Source organism: Heloderma suspectum, chromosome 1, assembly GCF_057233095.1.
Source record: "Heloderma suspectum isolate Gila_16-S chromosome 1, 16-S_ref, whole genome shotgun sequence".
Lineage (NCBI taxonomy): Eukaryota > Metazoa > Chordata > Lepidosauria > Squamata > Helodermatidae > Heloderma > Heloderma suspectum.
The window spans coordinates 327,572,317-327,585,493 of record NC_139458.1 but is presented as its reverse complement, the minus strand read 5'-3'; the positions used below and the strand labels follow the sequence as shown (position 1 = coordinate 327,585,493).

Sequence of the window (13,177 nt, the reverse complement as noted above, 5' to 3'; positions counted from 1 at the left end):
CAAGTGCACAGAGCTTTTGCAATGCTTAAAAGAGGGTCTGCAGAACCTAGCGTGAGCAGGATGCTAAACAGAGATGAGTCCCAATGTCTTTTACATAACATCTGTTGCAATTACTTGATACAACATAAAAATGAATAACATGCAATAATATATTCCAAGAACTGTAGTTTTCTAGTCAATGATTAAGCCTTGATATATCAACACCAGTTCATACTTAATATCTTGTTCCAAGCATACAGCTCTCAGTAGGATTGAAGTGTTGGTAGGCAACCTGATGTTTTGGACTACAGCTCCCATAATCCCTGCTTATTGGCCATGCTTATGGGAGCTGGTGTCGAAAAGATCTGGAGAGCAGTAAATTGCCTACACATGAATTGGTCATATATATGATATGAATATGCCATATCTCTACTGATGTTTTCAGTTTGTGCTTATACAATTACTGTCGATTTCCTCTTACCCTCTAAGGGATTTATAAGACCAGGATTATAAATGGATTCTCTGCTGCATGAGATGATGTGAATGGCTGTTGCTGGAGCATTTCAACAGGTTCTTAGCTTGTCAATGTTTGAGCAGTTGCCATGAGAGTTGTTTCTAGGTCATGGAAACATACTCAGAGTTTCTGATTTGTAATTCCATCTGTATGTGCACCGCTATAGCTAAAGCAACTTCATAGCACGAGGCTAACCATGTGGGCTACTACACAGTGTTGTTTATCGAAGGGTCACAAAACTCCTTGTTGATCTCAAATTAATTTGCTTAAGAGGCATTTCATACTGATGCCAAACAAGTTTCAAATTACAGTTAGGGACTAGAGTGGGTGCGTCTCCTACCCCCTACCACCCATCATGTCCCCCCAGAGTGCTGCTTCTGAAGGTTAGAGGACCCTCTGAGTAGTATTCGTTGCACCGCGACAGGCTACAGATAGAAAGAAAGCCAGCAACCCCACCCCTGTGTGTGAAAGGGAGCAGTTTTTGCTTACATAGGGTTCTTTGGTTTGCAGCCGTTACCATTTACTTGGATAAAACTGCAGGGTAAGAACACGTTCATATGACCAAACTGGCATATTTCAAATATGAAATCTATATGAAGTTGATCGTGTGTAAAGGAGTATGTTTACCTCAGGAACTGCCAAAATAGATAAGGTTAGACTGTGAACTGAAACTTGCTTGAAACAATCAAAAGACCACTTTCGTACATGTGGAAATATTAATGAATTAATTCAACCCCCATTCTTAACCGACCTTTCTGGTCATGTGAGTTAGTCCAGAAAAAGAGAGAAGGTTACATGACTCTTTGATGGATGAGTGGAATTCTCTAAGGAATATTTGGATCACATTAATACTGGGTTTGATTCCAGGAGTAGTTCAACTGTCGTTTTGTTTATAATGCAAAAAAACAAGGAATGTAATGAAGATGTAAGCTGCTCGTTCCCTTCTGTTTCCCTCACTGAAACAAGGTTTATTTTTATTATTTTTGTTTTGTTTCATTTTCCCATATTACATGGCCATTTTTATTGTTTAATAGTATTATTAAATACTACATGGCTTTATTTTTAACACTAGAGGGAGTAATGGATTCTTGTATGATTTTATGTAGCGTACTGTTTGTGGTACTGCTTCACTCTGTTGAAAACGCGCACACACACACACACACACACACTGCAACCACTGGTTTGTAATAGTTTGGGTTGTTCTGACCTTGATTGGCCATTGCATGCTACACATTTCCACTGCAGTGCTCAGGCTAGTACTGGCACCGTTCATTTGGCAAGGATTGCCTAGAATGGTAGTGTGAATAAATGCCAAATGCTAAACATATGACATAAGTCCCTGAAAATAATAGCACACTCATCAACATTTGCTATGTTCTCTTCTAAACAGCTTAAGGGTGTTCAAAGGGCTTTTTAAGGAAAGGTAAATACAAAGGTTAGGATTTGAGGGAATAGCTTTCATTCCACAGGGTATAATGATTTTTGAAATTCTGAAACAGCTGCTGAATCTTTGGTTTATTACCATTACTAGAACTTTGGGTAACTCATTCCCAGACTGTTGAATTACATAGTTTTTTGTTTTGTTTTGGTAGAATTGTTTTTGGTTTGATATGCTCAGGTGATAGTATGCAATTGGATCCATGTGGGCAATATTACTCTTTTGTTTGATGCATAACAATGTTTCATACCAAAACGTTTTTCTCCAAATGAGCAGCCCTGACCATCCCTAGGTCCATTCATATGTCCAAGCCTGAAGTGTGGGCTAGGTAAATGTAGACAGAGCTGTCAGCAAGAGCTAGAAAAAGTGCCACTGTGGTCATGGGGATTGCTGTTGGCTTTACCTGTGACTGCCCAGTACATAACGGGCTGGTTTGCACAATCAAACAGCCCACTGTGGCTTATTTAAACAAGGCTTGAATAACCCAAACAACAAACCATGGGTTGTATGAGGTTTGTTCAACCCTTCCACAATCCCCACCATATAAGTTCATATGACACGACAAGCTGTGGCCAGGCATTGAATATTCAAATCCTGCCCGGCATGCGCTGCAGCCCACCATGGCTTACAAAATAGGTCTATGCCTGTTGAAGGGTGAATGTAGAGACTGGATTGACTTTAACTCTTTTTTTTACTTCAGTAGTCTTGCCTCTTCAACTGTGCATCAAAGCATTGTAAGCAGTTGTTTTGGAGTTATGTAGTGATAGTGGGGAAGATGGGGATTAATGTATGACATGCTCCACTAGGCTGGAATACAGGCAACTTGGTGGGACTTCCTGGGGCAGTCTGAGAACTTACTGTTCCATGACAAAGGCTGGAACCTTGAACTGTCCAGATGCTGGGACATAATAGGATAACACACACTCAACCCCTTGATTGTGCTTTGGTTCTGAAACAGAGCAGTCATTTTTGTAGATAGAAATTTATTTGCATCAGCCACAGCCATTGCAATTGATATATAAAAAATATAAATGTACAACTGAACAGATAAAATTACCAAATTAAAAATATAACAAATCAAGACTCAAAGTGTCACAGAGGACCTTACCTTAAAAGCAAGTGTTAAACATTTTGCCGACCTCACTGTCACCCAATTCTCCTGACCAGGGAGGAGAAAAGACACATAAAAATAGAAGAATGTTCTGGGAGAGATAATAATGGTGAAGTAATTAACCCTTTTCATAAATCTCTTTAGATCGAACAAAACAGCAATACTCCACTATTTCGATATTGTCATCGCCACATGGGCATACACGATTTTGCAGTGGGGTTCTCTTATTCGTAATTTAAAACTGAGGACCACCAGCTAGAAAAGCAACAACAACCTTTTCTTCTTCAAAATATTGATAATTTTTCCTTCTTGCTACTTTTAATTTTTCCTGAACCTGAGAAAGAAATCAGTCTAACATTATATACAGTTTGTGAACAAAACATTCTTACATTACAAAGGCTGGAACCTTATGCTGTCTGGATAGCAGGACGTAAATTAGCCTCTGCCAAAACATGTTTCCTGTTAGATTGGATGAGAAGAGGATCAATCATCCTGAGGTTTTGTCATTATCATATATTGGACCCTTTGCTATCCTGTAATATGTGAGTATTTCGGAATCTGCAAGGAAGCACCATTACATCCATTTCCACAACTATTATTTATAACTTTCCACACATTATTGCCTGTACTCAGTAGCTCTTGGTGCCCGTGGGTGTTGCTCCATGCATGCAGGGATTTCCTGTTCTCTTCTTGGAGCAGTCAGATGCTCTAATGGCACAATATGCAAACCTTCATGCATGTGTGGAGTGTTTTCCTTCAGGAAGAGAGCAGGAAGCCTTTGTTTGTGCTGGGCTTTTGTTCTCTATGCCTTCCTATGGTAAAAAGTTAACCACAAGGTATTCTGAAGGACAACGGAATAATTTGTGGCAATATTTCCTTTCTGTTATGCAGAAAGTTGGGATGAGCAGAATTTGGAAGCATGTGCAAGGTGTATGCCCACTCTGCTTAAAGTTGTAGGTAGGTTGTAAACTGAACCTGGACCTAAAAACTAGTTTAAAGAGCTTTCTTAAACCCAGACTGAACAGAATTCTTAAACACAAATTATACCTGAGAGAGCCACTCCCTGTCAGGGAAGACAGTACCATGATAGATGTGCTGATCTAATATAAATCAGCTTCCTGTGTTCTTAAGTGGTTCTATAATCAGAAGCTCTGGGGGTTGTTTTAAGGGTAGTAAGGAAGGGTGTCTATCAGACTCTGCCTTTCTCTAATATCAAAACTTCTAGAGATATGCAAAAGGGTCTGTATTTCTAGGGTAACCACTGGAAATGAGACAGACAGGATCAGGAGAAGGGATTGCAGCATTGGTATTTCTCCTGCATCTACTTAAGAGTCAAACTGATTTTCTTAGATAAAGACAAGGAAAAAGGAAATCTAACTAAACTGCAGGCGAGTTTGGACATTCTAGGGACGTACTCCCAATGCTAAGCGGAATGTGACCGAACTTTCAATCAGAAATATCTGGGTAGTTGAGAATAGTGACTTTGAACTACTTTTCAGAAGGTTAACAATTTCAGAAAGCAAGAGGTGCTTGCTCAGATAAAGGCCCACAAACATATTGGTCCCTGCCCAGATTCTTTTATCAGGATGATACATCTCGGTAAGAGTAAAAATGACAACTAAAGAATTGCCCTGTTGGATAAGGCTAAGGTCTGTCTAGTTCAGCTTTCTGTTTCCATCAACTGTGAATCCAATATTTTTGGAAACTCACAATCAGGGGATGGCATGATAGCCATTCCCTGTTGTTTTGTCTCCAACATCTGGTACTCAGAGGTATACTGTGTCTAAATGTGGAGGTTCCATATAGCTGTCATGGATAATAGCATTAGATAGACCTTTGCTCCTCCATGAATTTGTCTAATCATTCCCTCTATTTGCAAAGCTCAGGGATGAGTGCTGCACCCTGTGTAATCAAAACTGCACCAACCATGGACAAGCGATAGGTATCAGTAGGTTTGGAGGAATCTCAAGGTTTGTAGAACTACCAAAAAAAAAAAATTAAGGAAAAAACCCTAAAGGGGAGGAGGACTCCAAAGGGGTCACTGAGGAATGGGTATGCTCAGTAGCTACAGAACATTGAGTCAGTTGGAAAAGAAAACTGGGGGGTTGGGGGGAGATGAACAGACTGGAAGTGGCCAAGTGTGACCGCAACAGCCCAAGTGGCTTCAAAATGCCACTGATCAGCTGGCAGGAGAGAGATTGAGAGAAGACAAGCAATGCAGAGAGGGTAAGGAGAAGAGTGAAAGTTCAGAAGATATATATTTGTGTGTCTCTTCTCCCATTGTCTCTTTCTCCATTTCTCTCTTTCTCTTTCCTTCTCTGAAAGAAATGAGCAAAGGAGGACTGAGGAAGAGACACATGGTTATAAAAAGGGTGGAGAGAACCATCTCTTGGCCTGGAATCGTTTCCTGATTCACACCGAGAAAATATTTTAAATGTTCCCAGGGATGGGACAGGACCTGAGAGCTGCTCATATACTTAATGGAGAAATTCAAGATTTTTTTGTAGTTGGAATTGGGCACCACAGTATGCACGTCCCACAACCCCACCCCAAATATAGCAGCAAGTTAAATGTTCCTGCTTTTTCTAACTCAGTCTTATTTAGTGTGAAAGATTTAAAAATAACCATGCTAATACAATTTCCGAAGCAAATGCAGTCTATTGTCCTCATATTGCAGGTTGGAAGGGGCTGTGACAGGGAGAGAGTGGCTTATGACAGCGCCAAAGTGTGATTCAGACTGAATACTGCACATCATGCTCTTAATGGTTTACAACAACCCTGTAGTGTTGATAAGAGGTACTAAGACTCTTTTGCAGGTTGGGCTGGAGCTGAGAGTAGTTTATAACAACCCTGCAGTATTACCATTGCTTTTATCCCCAAATTGCTAGTTATTTATTATTATTATTATTTATTTATTGCATTTATAGCCCACCTTTTTTCCTCTTGCAAGGAACCCAAGGTGGCTTACATTATCCTTCTCCTCTCCATTTTATCCTCACAACAACAACCCTGTGAGGTAGGTTGGTCTGAGTGTGTGTGACTGGCCCAAAGTCACCCAGTGAGCTTCCATGGCTGAGTGGGGACTAGAACCCAGATCTCCCAGCTCCCAGTCCAAAACTCTTGCCACTACACCACACTGGCTCTCTCTAGTTGGGCTGAGAAAGTAGTATACAACCCTTCTGTTATGCCGCTATTACAATTTGCGGGGCTGTGATGAGAGAGAAGCTTTAGACAACCTGTAATGTAGTCCACTATTAATATTACAAGTCAAAGATAGGGCTGAGGCTGGTTTGGGTTCCCAGTCAAAAATCCCCCATACCTCTCAGGCTACAGCAAAGGTCATTCTGTTTAAATTGTCCCCTCAGCCTGCTTCCCAGGTCAAATCAGGTCCTCAGTTACATGCAGTATGGAACTGTAATGGTCTCACCATTACACCGTTAGCTCTCATGCAGACTGGTTGCACTTTTAAATGTTTGAAAACTACTACTACTACTACTAATCATTTTTAAAATCGCACATTAAGTGAGGCCGAAGGTAGAGCAGGGACTTCAATGCTAACTGGTTTTTTTTTCAGGCTGAGGTAACACATGCACACGAGGGATGCCCTGCAGTGATGGTTGTGGAGCTCCATGTGGTGTTTTTTAAAGCCATCCAAGCTAGTGGCTAACCACACCATAGGATTCTGTTAAGTGAATGAATTCTGCCACACTGGAGGCATTCAAGACGAGGCTGGACAGCCATCTGTCAGGGATGTTTGACCTGGATTCCTGCACTGAGCAGGGGGTTGGATTCGATGGTCTTATAGGCCCCTTCCAACCCTATGATTCTAAGTGTTGTGCTGTATGAAGAAATGTTTCTGCTGATCAACTTCAGTGAATGTCCCAAGTTTTAGTGTTTTGGATGGGGGCGGTGGGTGGGATGTTCTGTATCTATGCCGTATAGCTGTTCATTTTATAAACCTCTGTATCATGCTGGCACATTTTTTCCTCCTAAGATAAAAAGTCTATTATGCTTTAGACTGTCCTCATAGAAAGATGCTCCAAGTCTTGATAATTTTAGCCTGCAATGCCATGCACACTTACTTGAAAGTAATTCCTTTGGAGTTATTTGCTTCTGAATAAATAGGCTTAGGATGACTGCAGGTTGTCTTTCTGTATCTTTTTGAGCTCTAGGATATCCTTTTTAGAATGGGGCAACTAGAACTGTACACAGTTGGTGGTATCCAACTAGCACTTCCCCCAATGGAACGGCAGATATCAGCGCAGCAGATCTCTCCCACAGCCCCTGCATCTCCCCATTTTGGAGGGTGTGGGGGCTGCAGGGCGGTAGAGAGGATAGGAAGCTTCTGTTGCATGAGCACAAGTCTGCTTGTGCAATGCTGGATATCGTCTAATATTCTAAATGTAGCTGCGCCAAGGATTTATATAATGAAATTTATACTTACTGTTCTTCACTGCTTGAGGAGACAAAAAATAGAAATGCCTGAAATAAACTAAAATTATGTTTTCTGTTCGTGCTGTGCTGGTCGATGTAGAAACTGTGTATTAATTCTGTCCATTCAGTTGTCAAATATGACAGAGTTCTAGAAGGTGGGGCATTAGTGCATGCAAATTGCATGCTTAAAATATGTATTGTTAAATATTCCTGTTAAATATTGATAATGTATTTATTTTACAGGTATTATACTGCAATTGCAAAAGTTTTACATTAATAATTCTGTACAAAATGTATCTGAATCAGCTCAAAATCAGGTTCAAAGTGGCTGAACTTGTTACTGAGCCATGCTTTTTAAAAAAGTTTGTGCCTGAGCCTGAACCAAACTGGAGAATTTAGGAATACTGATGAACTTGAACTCTGAATATAAATAAATAAATAAACAAACAAACAAACAAATGTTTTAATGGTTCTGCTCTTTGGCTGTAGAGTGCTGAGAGATATTAGTTCATACACTGTAACAACTGGACAGATCCTAGCAGTCTTGGGCTTATATCTAAAACTGAAAGCAAAAAAAGTAATATAAAAAAAAATGGAATCTCTCTGAGAGGCTGTTCTCTCTCTGTCTCTGTCTCTGTCTCTCTCTCTCTCTGTCTAAAAGCCCCTTTGAAGCTTATTGTAAATGTTAAAGTAAATCCCACAGACTGAGGGATAGTAAAAATGGAACAGGTGAATTAGTTAAAGCTGCATGACAGATAGCTTCTCTACATAAATATCAGGAAAGTTGTTTGAGCCTGTTGTACACACAGTATTGCACATTTGTAAGCAGTGCTTCAAGTAGGAGGAAAGAAGGAAGTGGGATGGTTTCGGTTCAGATTAGGCCAGACTTAAATTATATCTGTTAAAAAGAAGTGGGGTGGCATCCATCCCAATCTGAACACTGTTTCCATGTGAACATTTATGTATATAGAAGCTAAATCTACACTTAAAGTAGATTTGAAGTGTATATCTGCACAACACTTTGAAGAAGTAAGAATCAGTTTTGTATCTTACAATGTCTATGTTATTATTAATTGATTCTGTTCTCTGGGATGATCCTGAAGAGTTCTACACAGTGTTATGCTGCACTGCTTTTGAAAGTTGGTTATTGATGAGGAAGGGTTTTCCCAAGGACAGTACCAATTGATGTTGGCTTTCCCAGGGAAATAGGTTTGAACACAAAGAGCTGTAAATTAGTTATATACAAAATTAATTGTCTTCTGCCCCTCCATGGTTGAGCTACTGCTTTAGTTGCCCTTCTGTTGCTTTCTTTCTCCACATTCCATAAGAGATCTAAGAGTATATCCAGACTAGCTATAACATTCTATAACTGGGGCAGGCAACATGATGCCTGCAGGCACCAGTGTGCTCCTGGAGGACACCTTTCTTGGCACCAACCAAGGTGCTCTAACTTTTTAAAAACTTGGCACATTTTCTTACCCACAGCTAGGATTGCTTCAAAGCAAAGTGAGGGCCTCCAGCTGTTGCTGTCTTCATTTCCCATGAATGCGTCTGGGCTACATAGAGGGCTTCAGAGACATACTTAGGAAATGAAGATGGCAGTCAGCTGCAGGGGGTGGGGATTTTGGAGGGATCCAGAAACTGTGAGTGTGGTTTTTATGTGCTTGCAGTATGGAGAAGAGGGGAGGGACATGTGTGTATGCACATATGTATGCAGAGTTTGCTTTCTGTGAAATAGGTTTCTGCTGGTGCTGAAAACTTTTGGTTCAAAGGAGTTGTTTAATGTGTTGGGGCTCAGACCCCACCTCTGCCTTGTACTCAGTCTTTGGGGGAGGTTTCTTGTCCTTTGCCATTGCGCCAGTGGCAGCCATTTTGTGGTGGTGCCCACAGTAGTTTATCAAATCGCCAAATGATCCTACATGCCCCAAAGGGTTGCCTAGCCCTGTTATTTAGCATTATGGGGACAAATACGTGTGAGCCTCCTTTCTCCCTCTTTCATGCATGACGAAAGAAAATGTAAAGGCTCTGTTTTGCAGTGTTTAACAAATTGCAGTTTCCTATTACATTCAAATACAGGAAAGTATGTTCAGGCCATAGTTAATACAATCAAACCATTGGTTAATACCCTGGTGTGAATAATTTCCCACATTTGGGCTCAGCAGAAAACCGCCCAGAACCAGATGGGTCCAGCAAAGATTCCCCACATTTTCCTGGTCCTATATTGCCTTATGAAGCATTTGAGTGTTTTGCAAGATGAATTCTTCCGTGTGTTCACCAATGCCAATTTGTTGCTTACATCAGTAGCTGGCAGGATGGGTTAAACAGTGAGAGGGAGCCCTCTTCTGGCAGTAAGGCTAGATGTTTCAGAAGGCGATACCGGACCAGGACAACATCAGGCATCTTTGCTGATGAAGGATATGATCTGCTGAGCTGCAGCTTGGAGAAAAAAAAGATACAAACGTGTCCTTTTTCAGCACTATTTAACTTACTATACCTGTGGCAATTTTTATTGAATTTTGACATTTTGCACACTTGTAGACCTCTTCAGATAGATCACGGATGCCACATTGCAAGTTACTAGCTCAACAGGTGCCATTTTTATAAGCAGTAGGATGTGGGGGCTTATAATGGCAGAACCTTTTTTTTTGTAACTGACCTTAACTACAGGAGCATTCCTGTGCCCTTTTAATACACACACAATTACAACCACTGATCTGAACACACCCTAATTGTTTCTGTGTGAAATATGGCATCTTGCCATAGGTATATAACTTTGTTGCAGTCCTGACATACTCTGTCTAGGAAGTGTCTATTGTTACCAGCTTATGGCCTGGCATGTAGGTCCTTATACATGTCTTATTGTGTACCAGGGTAGGTCACACCTGTGAAGGAATAAACAGGATGTCACTCTGATATTTATTGTAAGATTAGTACTAGTATTTATTAAACTAAAGAAAAAGAGATGGCTGATGTTTATGTAGGTTTGGAAAAATAAAGGGTGTTTAGAGTTAGGAACAGAAATGAAGAAATAAGGTGAACAGCTTGCAAAGTATAGGAAAGGTGCAGTTAGGCAGTTTGTTTACTATAGTAGTGAAAAAGACTAATATAGGAATACTGAGAGCTGTCCTGCTAAATATGAAACATTGAAACAATAACAAAATACATGTAATATATTTGGCAACTCCTTCATTTATTTAGAATTATTTTGTGGTCACCTTTAAAGATAAAGATACTTTTATTTAGTAGAGTTGAATAGCATGCATGACAAGCATATGATTTGGAGGAGAAGGGTCAGATTGTGATGCACTAGAGACAAGAACTGTAAGCAAATTCTAAGGGGTGTATTACAAATTAAATGGTCTCAAAGTAGAGGCTCTTTAAAAGTCCTTCCAATGGTTGCTGCCTGGGTGGCAAGCCATTAATTTATTGGTGTTCGGCATGCAGATTTGGAGATTTTCCCCATGTCCTCCACAAGCACCTGTCACACAAAACTAGTGGTAGAACTAAGATATTCTACTGATTGCATGGTAAGCCTCTGTATATGAATGGCTAATCCCATGAAAAAAAAACACTTACTAAATATTCTAATCAAATGCACAGATTTAGGGAGCAATTTCATGTTCCCTGGGTAAGTGTTTGAGGGGCTGTAGAATGCTTCAGGTCGAGGGGGATGCTGGCAGTCAGAAGCCTCCCCAGTGTGGCAGCAGAGCTTTCTGCTGACTGGCCCTCAGTGCTCCAAAGGCAGTGGGGGCCAGTATGGGCATTTCAGGGGAGACCTCCAATATACTTCCAAACAGGCCCCAAATGTATGCCAGCCCTATAGCTGATATGGTTAATTTTCTCCCATTAGTTTCAATGAGTGGGAAAAGTAAAAGAAAGTTTTAAACTACTCAAGTGAATGTAGAATGGTCCTTGGAGTCAATGATAACTTTTTATATAAAATAAGAGAAAATTCAAAGTTTTTCTCTGTAGGTGCTTTTGAAAAATATTTTACCTCTTAAAAGAAAGATTTGAGATGTTTTGTAGGTGCCTTCCCCTCTAATATCATGTTTAATGTCTGTTTTGTATAAACGTCCTGATTAAAAAAGTAAAAATATATTGCAGAAGATTCCATTCTAGCTATTTCTTAACTATATTTATTTGTAATAATTTTGAAAAGGGTACTTCTGACAAAATGATTGTTTTTGTTTCTGTTTGTCTTTATATATACTGTAAACTTTTGTTGGCCCAAGTTACAATCCAAGCATTTGAATGTGAAGTGTGATTGCCAGTAGGAGACAATGAAAAATACCTTTTGGTGATGAATAAGACTCATCTGAGAGGCCATTAAATCCATATGTTCTTTTTGGTAGCTATAGAGATCAGTTGTTGCTGCCCTATCCATAGTTTTGAAGAAAAAGAAGAGAATCTGTGTTCCAGAAAAGATTCGGCCCTGGGTCCCACACCCACACTTTTGTTACACAGTATCTATAGCAAACTGACGTATGGGCTCAGTATGTTTTATCATTAAAAACAGAGATGGTTGTGCTATATACACAATGTCTCTGTGAGGAATATGGGTGACAGTATGAGGCATGATCAAATCAGGAGGGGCCTTCAGGACGAGGAGAACAAGAGGTAACATCAGGAGGGAAATATGGAAGCTGGTAATTTTGAGGGTGTAATTGTAAGGGTGTTAAAGGACTTGGCAAAGAGAGAAATGACTGGAAGTGTTTGAAAGAAGAAGCTATGATTGACTTTCAGGCAAGGGATTCCACTTCAGTATGTGTTTCCAAATTGCTACATAGCAGGTTTGAGAAGGTTTTACACTCTGGAAGCTATTGGAAAGTGCTAGAATTACCTGTAGACTGGCAGACTGTTGGGTATATTGTTTCCATTGCTCTGCTCTGACTAGATTTGTGAGATCATCATGCTATTATTTTTTTAAGCAAAGCCTATCACCATGTGCTTATACAGTGGATTAATAGTAACAGCTGTTGGGGTAACAAAGGATTAAAGCAACCATACAACATTATCAGCAATGAAATGCACATGGCATGACACCTTTTATTGTCAGACTGCTCTGGAGATTTATAGGATTATATGCAAAATAAGGAATGTTGCTACAGAATTTGTTTTGGCATCCTTTTAAATAGCTACCATATTTGACAACTTTTTAAAAAGAAGTTGGCTTTGCTGTGAGAATTAATGATGTGCAAGGTAATTGCTTAAGAATTAAATGAAACATATAAAATTGTTCTATTTTTCAGGCAAACTCTTAGGATGGGGTTTATTCTAAGTATATGTTAAAATATGCAAGCACCACAATTATTTATATTACTTTATTGGATTTACCTGTAGCAAGATGAATTGGATTTGGATGTACTGAGCCATAAAAGTTATATAGGGGATGTTGAAGATGAAATAATAATATGAAAGTATACAAGAGGAAGATGCCCTTAAATCTGCGTTGAGAAACCATCAAGGGAAAAGTTAATCCTGCAACACAAAGGGCCAAATATATATATTTTTTATTGCATAGGCATGTGTTACTTACTAAATTCAGATAGGCAGAAGCTGAAGATGGCAACTTTGAGAAATATTAATCCACTCGTCCAATACTAAATGTCGTTAGTGGTATCAGGGCGATAACATAGCTTTCCTCCTCACCCACAGGATATTTGCATTAAAATTGGAATTTTTAAAGAGCGTGTGATAATTC

At 39.8% G+C, this 13,177-nt stretch overlaps 1 protein-coding gene across 4 annotated transcripts in view; it reads left to right on the top strand.

Moving 5' to 3' along the window:
- CEP85L (centrosomal protein 85L) overlaps nucleotides 1-13,177 on the top strand; it is a 202,986-nt gene that overhangs the window by 152,829 nt on the left and 36,980 nt on the right. The gene's annotated exons all lie outside the window — the stretch shown is intronic.